Raw genomic sequence first — 15451 nt, forward strand, 5'->3', positions numbered from 1 at the left:
CACTGAGGTCATCAATTTTGTGAAGAAACAGGTGTGAATCAGGTGGCCCCTATTTAAGGATGAAGCCAACACTTGTTGAACATGCATTTGAAAGCTGAGGAAAATGGGTCGTTCAAGACATTGTTCAGAAGAACAGCGTACTTTGATTAAAAAGTTGATTAGAGAGGGGAAAACCTATAAAGAGGTGCAAAAAATGATAGGCTGTTCAGCTAAAATGATCTCCAATGCCTTAAAATGGAGAGCAAAACCAGAGAGACGTGGAAGAAAACGGAAGACAACCATCAAAATGGATAGAAGAATAACCAGAATGGCAAAGGCTCAGCCAATGATCACCTCCAGGATGATCAAAGACAGTCTGGAGTTACCTGTAAGTACTGTGACAGTTAGAAGACGTCTGTGTGAAGCTAATCTATTTTCAAGAATCCCCCGCAAAGTCCCTCTGTTAAAAAAAAGGCATGTGCAGAAGAGGTTACAATTTGCCAAAGAACACATCAACTGGCCTAAAGAGAAATGGAGGAACATTTTGTGGACTGATGAGAGTAAAATTGTTCTTTTTGGGTCCAAGGGCCACAGGCAGTTTGTGAGACAACCCCCAAACTCTGAATTCAAGCCCACAGTACACAGTGAAGACAGTGAAGCATGGAGGTGCAAGCATCATGATATGGGCATGTTTCTCCTACTATGGTGTTGGGCCTATTTATCGCATACCAGAGATCATGGATCAGTTTGCATATGTTAAAATACTTGAAGAGGTCATGTTGCCCTATGCTGAAGAGGACATGCCCTTGAAATGGTTGTTTCAACAAGACAATGACCCAAAACACACTAGTAAACGGGCAAAGTCTTGGTTCCAAACCAACAAAATTAATGTTATGGAGTGGCCAGCCCAATCTCCAGACCTTAATCCAATTGAGAACTTGTGGGGTGATATCAAAAATGCTGTTTCTGAAGCAAAACCAAGAAATGTGAATGAATTGTGGAATGTTGTTAAAGAATCATGGAGTGGAATAACAGCTGAGAGGTGCCACAAGTTGGTTGACTCCATGCCACACAGATGTCAAGCAGTTTTAAAAAACTGTGGTCATACAACTAAATATTAGTTTAGTGATTCACAGGATTGCTAAATCCCAGAAGAAAGAAATGTTTGTACAAAATAGTTTTGAGTTTGTACAGTCAAAGGTAGACACTGCTATTTTTTTGAACACACCCCTTTCAACTAATTGCCCAATTGCACAGCCTTAGGAGCGTGCATATCATGAATGCTGGGTCTTGTTTGTTTTCTGACAATCTACTGAACCTACTGGTAACTTGTTTGCCACGTAGCAATAAAAAATATACTAAAAACCTTGATTGTTCTGGTTAGTCACATTGTACTGCTATTATTTTGAACAATACTGTATATATATATAATGAGTGTGTGTGTGTGTGTGTATATATATATATATATATATATATTATGTAATTACAAACAAACACACATAGTGTGTGTGTGTGTATCGTATTTTCCGGACTATAAGTCGCACCTGAGTATAAGTCGCATCAGTCCAAAAATACGTCATGATGAGGAAAAAAACTTATATAAGTTGCATAAGTTATATAGAGCTCTATGCTGCTCAGTTCTCCTGTAGTCTACACTGAAAACAGAGCGCCCTCTCGCGGCTGTAGTCGGTAATGTTTTCTCTTGGTTCTTGGATCTAAATAAATGCGATTTATAGTTCAGTGCAACTTATATATGTTTTTTTCCTCATCATGACGTATTTTTGGACTGATGCGACTTATACTCAGGTGCGACTTATAGTCCGGAAAATACGATACGATGGTTCATGTCTCTTAGTTCACCCAGATCTCAGCACAGTTGATGTAATCCTGAGTTGAAGGACACACAATAAATGTGGATTTTATTCAATTTTGTGCTCGATTCACATTACATATTCTCTTTCTATACTGTGTGCTTTAAAACATTCATACACCAACAGAGGTGTTTACCCTTGGACTGCACACTATAGTGATGACCTTCCAAGCTTCGTTGAGTATGGAGAGTCTCTCACTCTCTGGAGGGTCAGCAACAGAAAGACTGCGACCCAGTGACGCAAACAACAGGTGCTGCACAAAATATAAATATGAATATAAACTATGACATAGTCACTGAGTTTTTGGCCTGTCTGTAGACTATAGATGTGTGTTTTGTCACCTTGGGAAATCCAGCTTCATGACAGTCTCTGATCATGCCAAAGAAGTCTGTTGCTCTCATTGCAACAAATTCTGCCCGGAATGCCCACATGACAGAGTTCAGCAGGAGAGCACTATGGGACAATGAATGAATATTACAAATTCAAACATAAGCAGCAGCAGCTGTGGATTCAGTACTGGAATTTTACATTTTCTGAAGATGCATGGACATGCAAAATTTACAACCACAAAGCTAGTTTGTTCTGGGTGGTCGCTTACTGGTCAAAAGCGCCAACCACCAAATTTCTGTGATATTCTGGTTTTAATGGGATTATTTTAGGCTGTTTGATTTTTCTTCCATCTTCTAAGCTAAAATTTGCAAGTCACTCTCTTTTAAACAAAACAGATCATCATCCCTGTACATGGCACAACCGATGCAGGAATTACCTGCTCAAGATTCATATTCAGTCTTAAGAAATTCATAAGTGTGAGCAATACTAATGTGGATTCTTCCCTAAGTGAGCATCACTGATTATCAAGAATGTCTGCCTCTCACAAAGTCCAAAGTGACTACACAAAAAGAAGGCACCAACAACAATGATCCTCAAGCTTAATTTTCTAAATTTTTGGCCACTTACCTCACGCCATCTGAACAATTCTAAATTGTCATAGCATTAAAAAAAATTGGAAATTGGAAATTGGAATGAAAGGGTTCATAGAGAAGCACGTTCAGCAGAGTTAGCATATCTTACTTGTTTCCCAGCTTCTTGCATCTGTCCATCATCTCTGTAAGCAAAACCTTTAAAAGACAAACACATTTTGATCACATCTGGACTAATTTCAAAAGAAAATTTGTGACTGGAAAGAATGTTCCCAACAGGGAACGAAACTGACTTTTTTTTTTTTTTTTTTTGCATTATTTCTTATCCTGGATTTTATTTTTTATTTAAAATGTCTTTCTTAACCTTTATAAAGATTTTATTATTTGTATTATTATTAACTTATGAATTTAAAATAAATAAATACTTTAACTGAATCAGTTTAATAAATAAATAAAAACTTTTAGGCTCCTACCAATAAAATAGGATCAACAACAACAAAAGCCATCTGTAAAATGCCAAAGTTGCAAAGAAGCTGCATCTAACATGGCATGTTTATTTGCACAGACTGTTTAATGTTGCCAAAGTCCCTTTAAGGCAAGTCATGTCACTCGACGGCCATCTTTGGAATGCCTCTCGGGCATGCAAGTGCATCTCTTTGAATAGGGAAATATCAAATTCTCCAAGTTTATGATTAATTTTCATATTTGAAATCACAAATAAAAACTGACAACAACTGTATCATAACTAGGGATGCACAATATATCGGCCACCATATCGGTATCAGCCGATAAATGTAAATATTTCTGTTGTCGTTATCGAACCAATAAGAGAATTTGGCTGATATCTTAAAGCCGATAAATAATGAATTATTTCCTGCAGAGACACTTCAGATGTGCAATGTTCACCATAATGCTTTTTAATTGCTTGAAATATCATAGGAAATACTTTGAAAAGGAAAATACAGTGAATTGCAATGTGCGGGGCAAGTTTGTTATATTATAATGAGATTATTAGCTACTGAAAAATAATGTAACTAAATCTTTGTTTGCCCGTGTTTTATCACATTGTTAAGGCAATAGCTCATTCACAATGGATCCACACGACTAGCACAGTTAAGTTCACTTGTGCATTCACAGTCTTTTGTGCAATTGTACGTTGTAATATTGTGTTTATTTTATGCATATAAATCAGATTTTTCTCATTTAGACCAAACGCATGGTTAAGCTATGAGGGTTAATATAGTGCTTCAGTTTGCTGGTGATAACCTTAACAGCACGTATTCTCTCAGAGACGACAAAGGCAAATCTCCTAACATGTGGTATATATATGCTAACTGTTTGAATTTATTTCTTTAATTTTTCTCTTGTTGCCTGAACATAGTGATAATAGACCTGTTTTAAAATACATTTTTAAAACATTTTCAGTGAGGAGTAGCCTATGGTAATAGCCTAATTCATTTCCCTTACAGGCTGAGAGTCATAGCGTGTCAGTTATGCAGTGATTAGGGGTGCGCAATAAATATCCTCCGATAATTAATGCGCATCTCGTCAGTAAAGCCGGTTATCTAAAGCCCCTTTCACACTGCCATTCTGGCAAATACACAGGTAAAGTGTTCCTGCAATTGGTCCCTGGTCGCTAGATTTTGCACTTTCACACTGCCAGTGATGACCCGGCATATGTGCATGCTTTCACACACAACCCCTTGAAAATCCCGTAACGACACGTGACATCAGCGCGTGACGTGTAATGTACGAGTCGAAAACGCTAGGCACGTTATACTTTCACTGAAGCAAGCGAACGATCTCTGCATCAGCGCGGAAAGTGAGGAACTAACTGATCTCTGCTTCATTTCAGTTTGCACATATGTTTTCGTCGCTAACGTTGATCTTCCTTCAAAACAGCCGATAAAAGAGTCATGCGGTAACGCGTGTCATCACTTCTACACGGAATTAGATCTGGCTTTTGTTCACACAGCGCTCGTCCCTCTGCTTTCACACAGAAGGCGACTCGGCAGTGTTTCGGCAATATTGCGGGTCCGACGTGCAGTGTGAAAGGGGCTTAATTAGCGGTAAATTCCATCAGGTGTGTGATTTCACATAGAGCAGCTGTTACTACACGCAGCTATTGTTAACTGACTAGCAGCATCAACGCTGAAAATGAACGCAAATTTTCGCAGCTTGTCAGTTAACAACGGCTCCGTGTACTAACAGCTGCTTTATGTGAAATCACGCACCTGATAGTTTACCCCTGATTAGAGAACCAGCTTTACTGACGAGATGCGCATTCATTATCGGATGATATTTATCGGGCACCCCTAGCAGGGATGCGCTGTGAAATTGTTGCGAAGCAAATTAATAGTAATATTAATTTAATAATAAAAGTAACTGTGACAAGTGGGGCAGGGCCGAGAGACATGGGAACGAGCGAGGCCAGTGGAGTGATTGGAGATGAGTGACACCTGCGACACTCACAGGTCTCGAGTCCCACGGAGGAGATGGAGGGATATAAAACAGGAGCGACGACAGTGAAGGACGAGAGAGGACCAGGCCTGGGCTTTTAGTTGTGTTTGGTTTTTATTTGTGCGCATCAGTCAGTCAAATAACAGGCCTGTCAAATGAGGCCTAAAAGGAAACGTCTGCATAGAAGGGGATGTACTGTAAAACACAGTTGTTGATAATTGTACACCTGTAGGTCAGATGCACGAATTGCACATTGTTGTTTGGTTTTGACTTTGAGACATTTTTGGCTGACAATCAAACATCTGTAAAGCTAATAATAGTGCTTTCATTCTTACACATCCTCCAAACATGCAATGGAACGTCTTTATGGGCAGAGGTTTGAGTTTTCTGGTAGGAATATTCCATGTCTGATTTTAAATCAACATAGGATTAATTGAAAATTAGACAATTAGTCAAGCATTTCCTCTTGAGTGGAGTGTGTATATACCTATGGGGCTCTGTAAGCCACACACTGCAGGATCCAGTGTATGGCAGGAGAATAGAGGGTCAGATAGATGGGAATCTCCACCCGCTGCTGCACCAGCTGATTCTGCACACTTTCACCATGAACCTGACGTAATGAGGCAAGCAGGTCGAAGAAATTCTTATTGAGACTGTCCTTCAGATGCGGAGCCACCTCCATCCCCACCTAAGAGAAAGACAGAGAGATAAAATCTCTATAATATGGCTCAGGTCTCTCCTCCAGCTTGAAAATACAGGGTTTTTGCTTGTTTTATCCTCCACTACACATCAACTAAATACAAACTAAATGTAATAACAAAAAAGTAGAAGTTGTAGGGAAAACCTGCTAAAATACACAATATAATCAAATAATATTATACTTCTCACCCTGCATAAATATGTGCGTGCGAATACAGCCAACAGCGGATCTCCTATTCCTCTGACCATCACGGTCAGTCTCTGCAGCGTCTCTTGAATCCCACTGAAGGAGAGAAAGAGGACATCAGTGACCAATGAAAATACCAACCTGCATGAACAGAAGTGTTGCATTGCTCAGATACTTCTGACTTTGTCAAGAAGCATTTGCATTTCAGAAGAGCAGCTTCAACATCTGAGCTAAAGTCAAGGTTTCACAATTATAATCTTGGGGTTCGATTAATATTTGGGTTATTTTTTTCCAATCTTTTAATAGTTTCTTATAACCTCGATCCTATAAAGCTGACTGTATCAAATGTTATGCAAATTTCGAATTCCTTCAATTGATCAAAACACATTTTTAACAATCTTCTGTATGCCTTTTGTCACATTTTTAGTAATGAAAAGACTTTTTATTGTAATTATATTGCCATTTTGCTCTAAAGCAAGATTTACATTACAAGCTAACAGAATTTCACCTTACTTTTTGGCCATATAAATATCAGTAACTGCAAATTAAATATTTCTGCTTAGTATGGGCCTCTGAATAATGAGTTGTTTCCTCCTCCAGTATGTGTTAAAAATTATCCTATAACATACTATATGAACCATAAAAGCCTGATGAATCAAATATGATAATCAAAAAATAAAAAGATTCCGTCCAAGGGTTCAATGAACTGTTCTATTGCAAATTATATTTTTCAGACTATTTTATGTCATGCTTCACAGGCTTAATCATTAAAACATTGTAGGCTTTCTTTCTAAACAGTACAAGTGGTGCGCTTTTAAAACACTGCTGTTTGTTTTTAAACGTGTATTTAATATTTTTTTTTTTCATCAACATTTACATGAAAATGCTTAAATACTGAAATAAGACACGGAAAACTGTCAAAATCCTGCTGAAAAGATACAATCAGAGGACAAGCTCTCTGATGGAGGCGATTTTAAAGAACCAGTTGAGGCACGTCTCTTTGGCTGTGTCATTCACATCATCAGCGAAAAACGAATCTGAGAATGACATTAATGAGAAAATACAAGAACAAAGTCACACAGGTAGCAAAAGAACATGCTGCGTTGTGATCCATTTTGTTTTACCTGGTAGAGGATGAGTGTCAGCACACATGGACCAGATCCTGTCATACACCAGACCACCTGTACACATATGACATCATCAAGAGTAATAAATAAACATTTGTCTATTATCTTGCTGCATTTAAATACACTTTTCAAGTTGATCAGCACTGAAGAATGTAAATGGTGAAGCTTGTCATTAATAAAGTTAAGAATAGGGTAAAAAATATGTTGTCAGTAAACTGACATGAACAACACTTATCTAAAGTGTCCAGTATATCTGTGATGAGAACAAATTTGCTGGGGTAGAACTGAATTACTGATGTATCAGAGAATAGCTTGGAGCACTGAGACACAAAAACAACGTAAAAAGGAAAGCACATCATTATATTTTGAAGAATATATTTTTTTTCTGCACTGATGAATCATTTACAACAAGACTGGAAATGTGCATTATTAAAGTTGGAAATGTCCCTTGAGTTTATACTGATGGTTTATGCGTTAACGGGTAGGGATGTAACGCTTCACTCAACTCATGATTCAATTCGATTCACAATTTTGATTTCACGATTCGATTCATGATTTTATTTTTTAAACAAAATGAGATTTAAGATAAATTATCAATTAAATGTGTCAGCGGACGAGCTTAACGAGACGCATATTCACTCTCTGTCAGCAGGTGGCGCTTTTAGCCTTTCCTTGGTTTCTACTGTGAACAAAATAGCACTCCCCCCTAATTATTATATTTTTTTATACAGAGGCTAGATGAAAAGAAAAATGACCATCTAAACTCTTCTAAAGACATGCATTCATATATACTCCTACTCCTAACTGAATCGTGTTTTTTTTTAGCATCTCAACCGATTTGAATCGTCACATATTTGACCGTTACATCCCTATTAACATGTCAATCAATCAATCAATCACCTTTATTTATATAGTGCTTTAAACAAAATACATTGCGTCAAAGCACTGAACAACATTAATTTGGAAAACAGTGTCTCAATAATGCAAAATGAAAGTTAAAGGCAGTTCATCAATGAATTCAGTTATGTCATCTCTGTTCAGTTTAAATAGTGTCTGTTTTTATTTGCAATCAAGTCAATGATATCGCTGTAGATGAAGTGACCCCAACTAAGCAAGCCAGAGGCGACAGCGGCAAGGAACCGAAACTCCATCGGTGACAGAATGGAGAAAAAAACCTTGGGAGAAACCAGGCTCAGTTGGGGGGCCAGTTCTCCTCTGACCAGACGAAACCAGTAGTTCAATTCCAGGCTGCTGCAAAGTCAGATTGTGCAGAAGAATCATCTGTTTCCTGTGGTCTTGTCCTGGTGCTCCTCTGAGACAAGGTCTTTACAGGGGATCTGTATCTGGGGCTCTAGTTGTCCTGGTCTCCGCTGTCTTTCAGGGCAGTAGAGGTCCTTTCTAGGTGCTGATCCACCATCTGGTCTGGATACGTACTGGATCCGGGTGACTGCAGTGACCCTCTGATCTGGACACAGACTGGATCTGGTGGCCACGGTGACCTCGGAACAAGAGAGAAACAGACAAATATTAGCGTAGATGCCATTCTTCTAATGATGTAGAAAGTACAGTGTTATGTGAAGTGTTTCCGGTTCCGGTTTACCTAATTAATGCAGCCTAAAAATCCTTTAACAGATTTGGATATTAAAAGCATATTAGTATGTTATGTGTATGCCAGGTTAAAGAGATGGGTCTTTAATCTAGATTTAAACTGCAAGAGTGTGTCTGCCTCCCGAACAATGTTAGGTAGGTCATTCCAGAGTTTAGGCGCCAAATAGGAAAAGGATCTGCCGCCCGCAGTTGATTTTGATATTCTAGGTATTATCAAATTGCCTGAGTTTTGAGAACGTAGCGGACGTAGAGGAGTATAATGTAAAAGGAGCTCATTCAAATACTGAGGTGCTAAACCATTCAGGGCTTTATAAGTAATAAGCAATATTTTAAAATCTATACGATGTTTGATAGGGAGCCAGTGCAGCGATGACAGGACCGGGCTAATATGGTCATACTTCCTGGTTCTAGTAAGAACTCTTGCTGCTGCATTTTGGACTAGCTGTAGTTTGTTTACCAAGCGTGCAGAACAACCACCCAATAAAGCATTACAATAGTCTAACCTTGAAGTCATAAATGCATGGATTAACATTTCTGCATTTGACATTGAGAGCATAGGCTGTAATTTAGATATATTTTTGAGATGGAAAAATGCAGTTTTACAAATGCTAGAAACGTGGCTTTCTAAGGAAAGATTGCGATCAAGTAGCACACCTAGGTTCCTAACTGATGACGAAGAATTGACAGAGCAACCATCAAGTCTTAGACAGTGTTCTAGGTTATTACAAGCAGAGTTTTTAGGCCCTATTATTAACACCTCTGTTTTTTCTGAATTTAGCAGTAAGAAATTACTCGTCATCCAATTTTTTATATTGACTATGCATTCCATTCGTTTTTCAAATTGGTGTGTTTCACCGGGCTGCGAGGAAATATAGAGCTGCGTATCTGGTAACATATAAAGCGTGAAGAGTAGCGGCCCTAGAACTGAGCCTTGAGGTACTCCATACTGCACTTGTGATCGATATGATACATCTTCATTCACTGCTACGAACTGATGGCGGTCATATAAGTACGATTTAAACCATGCTAATGCACTTCCACTGATGCCAACAAAGTGTTCAAGTCTATGCAAAAGAATGTTGTGGTCAATTGTGTCAAACGCAGCACTAAGATCCAATAAAACTAATAGAGAGATACACCCACGATCAGATGATAAGAGCAGATCATTTGTAACTCTAAGGAGAGCAGTTTCAGTACTATGATACGGTCTCATACTTGGATGACTATTTTTAGGGCTTTGACTTTTTGGTCAGAACCCCAGGCTTCCTTCAGAGACTGGATGAGCTCTTCAATGCGGTTGACATAGTCCTGCTGGGACAGATTGAAGAGCTCCCTCTGTGAGCCCTGAGCACACACAATACACCACATATTCATTAACACATCTACTAACGAACAGTAAAACACAAAGACATCTCCAGATGAGACCCACCTCCTCCAGGTCATTCAGTTCCTCCAGACGAGTGCACACCTTCTCTGACACCGCTGAGCTGGGACTGGATGCTTTACCTTAACACAACCCAAACTATTTAATGTGTCTATTACGTCTTTTAAAAGGATACTCCACCCCAAAATGTAAATGTTGTCATCAATCACTTACTCCCATGTCACTCCAAACCCGTAAAAGCTTAGTTTGTTTTCGGAACACGATTTAAGATATTTTGGATGAAAACCAGAAGGCTTGTGACTGTTCCATAGACTGCAAGTAAATTAGACTATCAAGGTCCAGAAAAGTATGAAAGACATCGTCAGAATAGTCCATCTGCTATCAGTGGTTCAACTGTAATTCTATGAAGCGACAATAATACTTTTTGTAAGTGAAGAAAACTAAAATAATGACTCGTCAAAATAATCTCGTCACTTCATAATGTTATGGTTGAACACTTGGCAGTCTACGGGACAGTCTCAAGCCTCCCGTTGTTCATCCAAAATATATTAAATCGTGTTACGAAGACAAAGCTTTTATGGGTTTGGAATGACATGGTGGTAAGTGATTAATGACAAAATGTTCATTTCTGGGTGGAGTATCCCTTTAAGGTTGGTCAAAGTCATTATTCAGATAGAAGTCATTGTACAGACTCAGTAGTTTCAATGCACAGAAGCAGCACAGCGATAACTCATCAGCACTGGTCAGGTTGGACCAACAATTTATCACAATAGAATTTTATTGAAGTATTTTATATAGCGATTGCAAAGTTTTTTCTTTTCATAATTATTAATAATAATAATAAAACATATTTCAATGTGAAAATTAACGGTGGTTTAATGGAGCATCGCACTTCCTGAGCAACTTGAATAGCTACAAACCAAGAAATATCATAAACTGATGAACTCACTCTTGTCTGAGCCCATGAAGAGATTCTGTAAGAGAAACAAAGGTTTCATTATAATCTGACAAATGTGAGTGAGAGCTGTAAAGCGCTGCACCTACTATAGACAGTTTCTCTGTGGTGGTGAACCTAGACAGGATCTCTCCACATTTAGATGACCACGGCTCAAAGTCTGAGCCCACTTCTTCCTCTTTCTCCTTCCGTTTCCATCCCAGCTCCTAAAACAAAATAGTAAAAGTGAAAAAGACCACATTTAACAAACGTTTCATATTGTGTGTTCACAGTCACATCATTTTAACCATGAACAGATAATGTAAAATACATAAAAACTTAAAGTTATAGCTTATTAAAATAAAAATGACATTCATACATAATTAAAATTCAATCATATTCATTCATACCATGAGATTTCTTGAAGTACCTTTGAAACTTTCATATGGTAGGCTAATAATTGCGTACTTTTTAGAACTGTGTGAATTTTACCCCAGCGGAGAGTCTGTGTCTCAGACGCCTCAGCGAAGAGAGACAGCGGGTCGGTTCCATCCAACATTAAGCTGAGTGGATCCGAGCCGCAGAACTACAGGAGGAAGATGAGGAGGAAGTGCTGCCTTTCCGCACACCACGGCCAGATTTAGAATCTGTCACCTGAAAGAAAAAAGAAGATGATCAAACATGTTTGTTAAATGACTTCCGTTCAAAGTATTTTAATAAATTTCACTTATTTAAAATGTTATCTTGCTGGCATAGCCAAAGCTTTGATGTCTTGATCAAGAATACACTTGGCCCAGTTAGTTCTTTAAAAAGTTTCATGTGTATCAGAATAATCCAGAAGTAGAAATCCCAAAACAATCTGAAATGAGCCCCTCAGATACAAACCTCACCAGACTGCCAAATGTGGATAATCAGTGTTCTAAATGGGACAGCAGCATATTGTAATGTAGCCTGCTAGCTCTAGCTATGCATGGTTTCTTTTTTTGCTTTTTTTTTAATCAACAAAAAACATAATAAGTACAATACTATAAACATGCCCTTCCATTTTCAGATTACTTTAAACAGTCTGACGCCTCATCTGACACACAACAAACAAACATGCAATAAAGGATGCATGAATAATTAGTTAAAAAACTACTTTTAACTCATATATTTTTGATAAATGTGTCATTGTAATTAATATACAGTGATAAATGTCAGATTATATATATAATATATATATATAATCAAAGGTGATATTTCAAGCTTCCAACTTTGAGCTGTTTAACTGTCAGGCTATGCCATCTTTAGTCTGTTAACTAGCCGCATTATAAGACATGGGTTAATGGCTCGTGTATGACTTGGACAAGGCTATATGAAGGTGAGCCGGTGGGTTTCCTGAAATAGGAATTTAAGAAAAAGAATACATATTCTTGATCAACACACTCAAAGAGTTTACTCGAAGAGGATTGGACCTCTAATAACAAGATAATAATATATGTTTTGATGAAAGCATTTAATGGACATTTAGGAGAGCTGCAGATGTACCGTGATTGCTTTAAGTGGATGATAGTCCACTGCTAAAACCTCCAGACGACACATATGCAGCTCACTCTCATATTTACGTGCCCGAGAGTGCCTGTACAGAACACAAAGATAGACAAAGCTATTAATATTAATATAATGCTATTAGCAATTATATTAATACTTGAGACTGAAAAACAGAGCTGGAAATGCTATAAAAAATACATGGACACAGCGACCCCATTGGAACTCAATTGAGACAAGTGAAGCCCATTTTTAGCATTTTTTAGCACTTCCGTTTCTGACGCAGAGACTCAAACTAAGCTTGATGACGTCAGCAACCTGTCTGACAGATGTAAATCTTCTAGTAGCTGTGCGTGCAAACTGCCATCGTTAATCTTGCAGAGACGGCGAGCTTGAGTGGGGAGTTCTTTGGTGTGAGTGAGCAGGAGTAAGTATTCTTATTAATTATTTTGTATAGTATTTTAAAATGTAACGCCAGTATGACATAATAAGTTAATTGCCTGCGAGCTTCTCCTCCTGTCTGTATGGTAATTTCTCTACTGTGCGACAGAGAGACGAGTGGTTATGACGAAATCGTTAGCCTATTTTTACAAAAACTGTTTCTACAGGGCCATAATGTAACATAGAAGATAATGGAACCCTTTATACATTGTCGCGTATCTTTAGAAATAAATTATGGACAAATGGAGTCTTTAAACGCCTCTGATGTAAAGTTATTCGCTGTCAAAGTGACACCAAAATGAATGGGAGGTCAATGGGATGCTAACGCAAGTGAAGTTCTGCTACAAGATGGCGGCACGCGGCCGACTTCAACTTCTGGTCAACTTCCTTGCCGCCTGGTTCAGGGCAAATCCCGCCCTGCAGCTGATTCTAAGACCGGTGACACACTGGCTGCGTGGCGTGAGTGTGGCGTTTCTGCTGCGTGTCAGTTGCTTTGCATTTTCTGTGTCTTTACACACCAGAAGCGTGCTTGACGCGGCGCTGGCGCGCGGCTGCTGCTGTAAGTGCTAGAGGGAGGCCGCCGACAGACCAGGATCTTGTCTTCTCGACAACAATATCTAAACTTCATGTTGAGCATAAATATAAAGCCTACTGATAAAGGACACCGTCAACAGTATTGACGGCAAAATAGACTATGTTTGACAGGTGCAATATGCCAGTGTGACACCGGCCTAAGGTTTTCAAAAGGCATCACGCAAATGTGAACACTACAACTAGGAAAAAAATGATTATTGTAATTCAAACGCAGCTCCCGTCTTCATTTAAACAGACCTTCGCTCTTAATTCTGATCGCTCCAATGCAACAATAAAATCTGAGCAGGTCTAAAAACTGAAACTGTTGATGCTGCACTTTACACTTTGGAAAAGTTATATATATTTTTAAATATGAGCAGGCCTACAAGCTGGGATTGGTAATGCTGCACTGTAATCATAGTTATTTATTTATATTTTTCATTATATTTTATTATATGATATTGGTTTGAGACTGAGAGTATTTTATTTAGTGGAGAACTTTGCAGCCATATTTTATTTCTTATTCTTTTTTTATTTTATTATAAATTATATTCTTTTATTTATTTTATTAAAAAGTATTTTAAAAAAGTGTAAAAAATTGTTAAAAAAAAAGTTTATAGTAATAAACAACCTGCAGTTTAATGTTTGCATTTCTTTCCCTTACTGTACCGAAAATGAACCGAACAGCGACTTTAAAACCGAGGTACGTACCGAACCGTGATTTTTGCGTACCGTTACACCCCTAATATATATATATATATATATATATATATATATATATATATATATATATATATATAAATATATATATATATATATATATATATATAAATATATGTGTGTACATGTATGTATGTATGTATGTATGTGTGTATATTTCTTTCTTTCTTGGACATGGCACCATGATAGCATCATATATGTTTTGTTGGACATGACTAAAATAATGGTATTATTTTTTCATTTGTTTAAGTAGCTTTAGGTAAAATAAGTAAATACCATTGTATTCGACTATGTAATCATGCAATATCATGGTGTCTATCAAAGTAACATAGCATTTCAATTTAATACCATCACATAACAGTACACTGACGCAATGATTAATCGCTTGAAAGTTACACATTACAACGTGCATTTTCAACATCATTATTCCTCTATTCATCAAAAACGTCGCGACTCAGAATCAGTCGAACTAAAAGTATTGTATTATCATAAGTATTATAATTATAAGTATAAATATAAAGTATTATAAGTCAGTAACAATATATATATGTATAATGAGGTTGGTTCATCAGTCATGTGTTCTATTGACTGTTGTCTATTGACTGTTGTTGATATTATTTAATTTAGTTTCTATGCAGTAATTACAGGAGACTGTTTATTAAGTTTAAATGTGGACTCATCTGAGTACAACACACATTTTTACTGTCTTTTTGACTTTCTGAGAATTTTTACCAAATGTCCTAACTTTCTCTGAAATTGGGGTTGGAGATATGAAATATGTGTTATGACAAGTGCTAAATGAGAGTGTTAGATTGTGATCCTTCCTAAGAATCCCAACATAAGAAACAAATGGCCAGAGTTTATTTTCAACAAGAACGTTTGATGTTAACAGTTTGAAGGGTTTATATAACTAGAAGATATATACATTTATTGTGTTAACATTTATGGTCACAGATATAAAAAAATAGTTAAGTGGCACAACTTTTTGTCCAATCAAATACTCTCTAAAATTAAGGACCCA

At 37.5% G+C, this 15451-nt stretch overlaps 1 pseudogene; it reads right to left on the reverse strand.

The window, feature by feature from the left end:
* Positions 1 to 12916, reverse strand: part of LOC127969312 (VPS35 endosomal protein-sorting factor-like) — a 20737-nt pseudogene extending 7821 nt beyond the window's left edge.
* Positions 12917 to 15451: the final 2535 nt, after the last annotated feature.

This window comes from Carassius gibelio, chromosome B12 (genome assembly GCF_023724105.1).
Source record: "Carassius gibelio isolate Cgi1373 ecotype wild population from Czech Republic chromosome B12, carGib1.2-hapl.c, whole genome shotgun sequence".
In the NCBI taxonomy this organism is placed as follows: Eukaryota; Metazoa; Chordata; class Actinopteri; order Cypriniformes; family Cyprinidae; genus Carassius; species Carassius gibelio.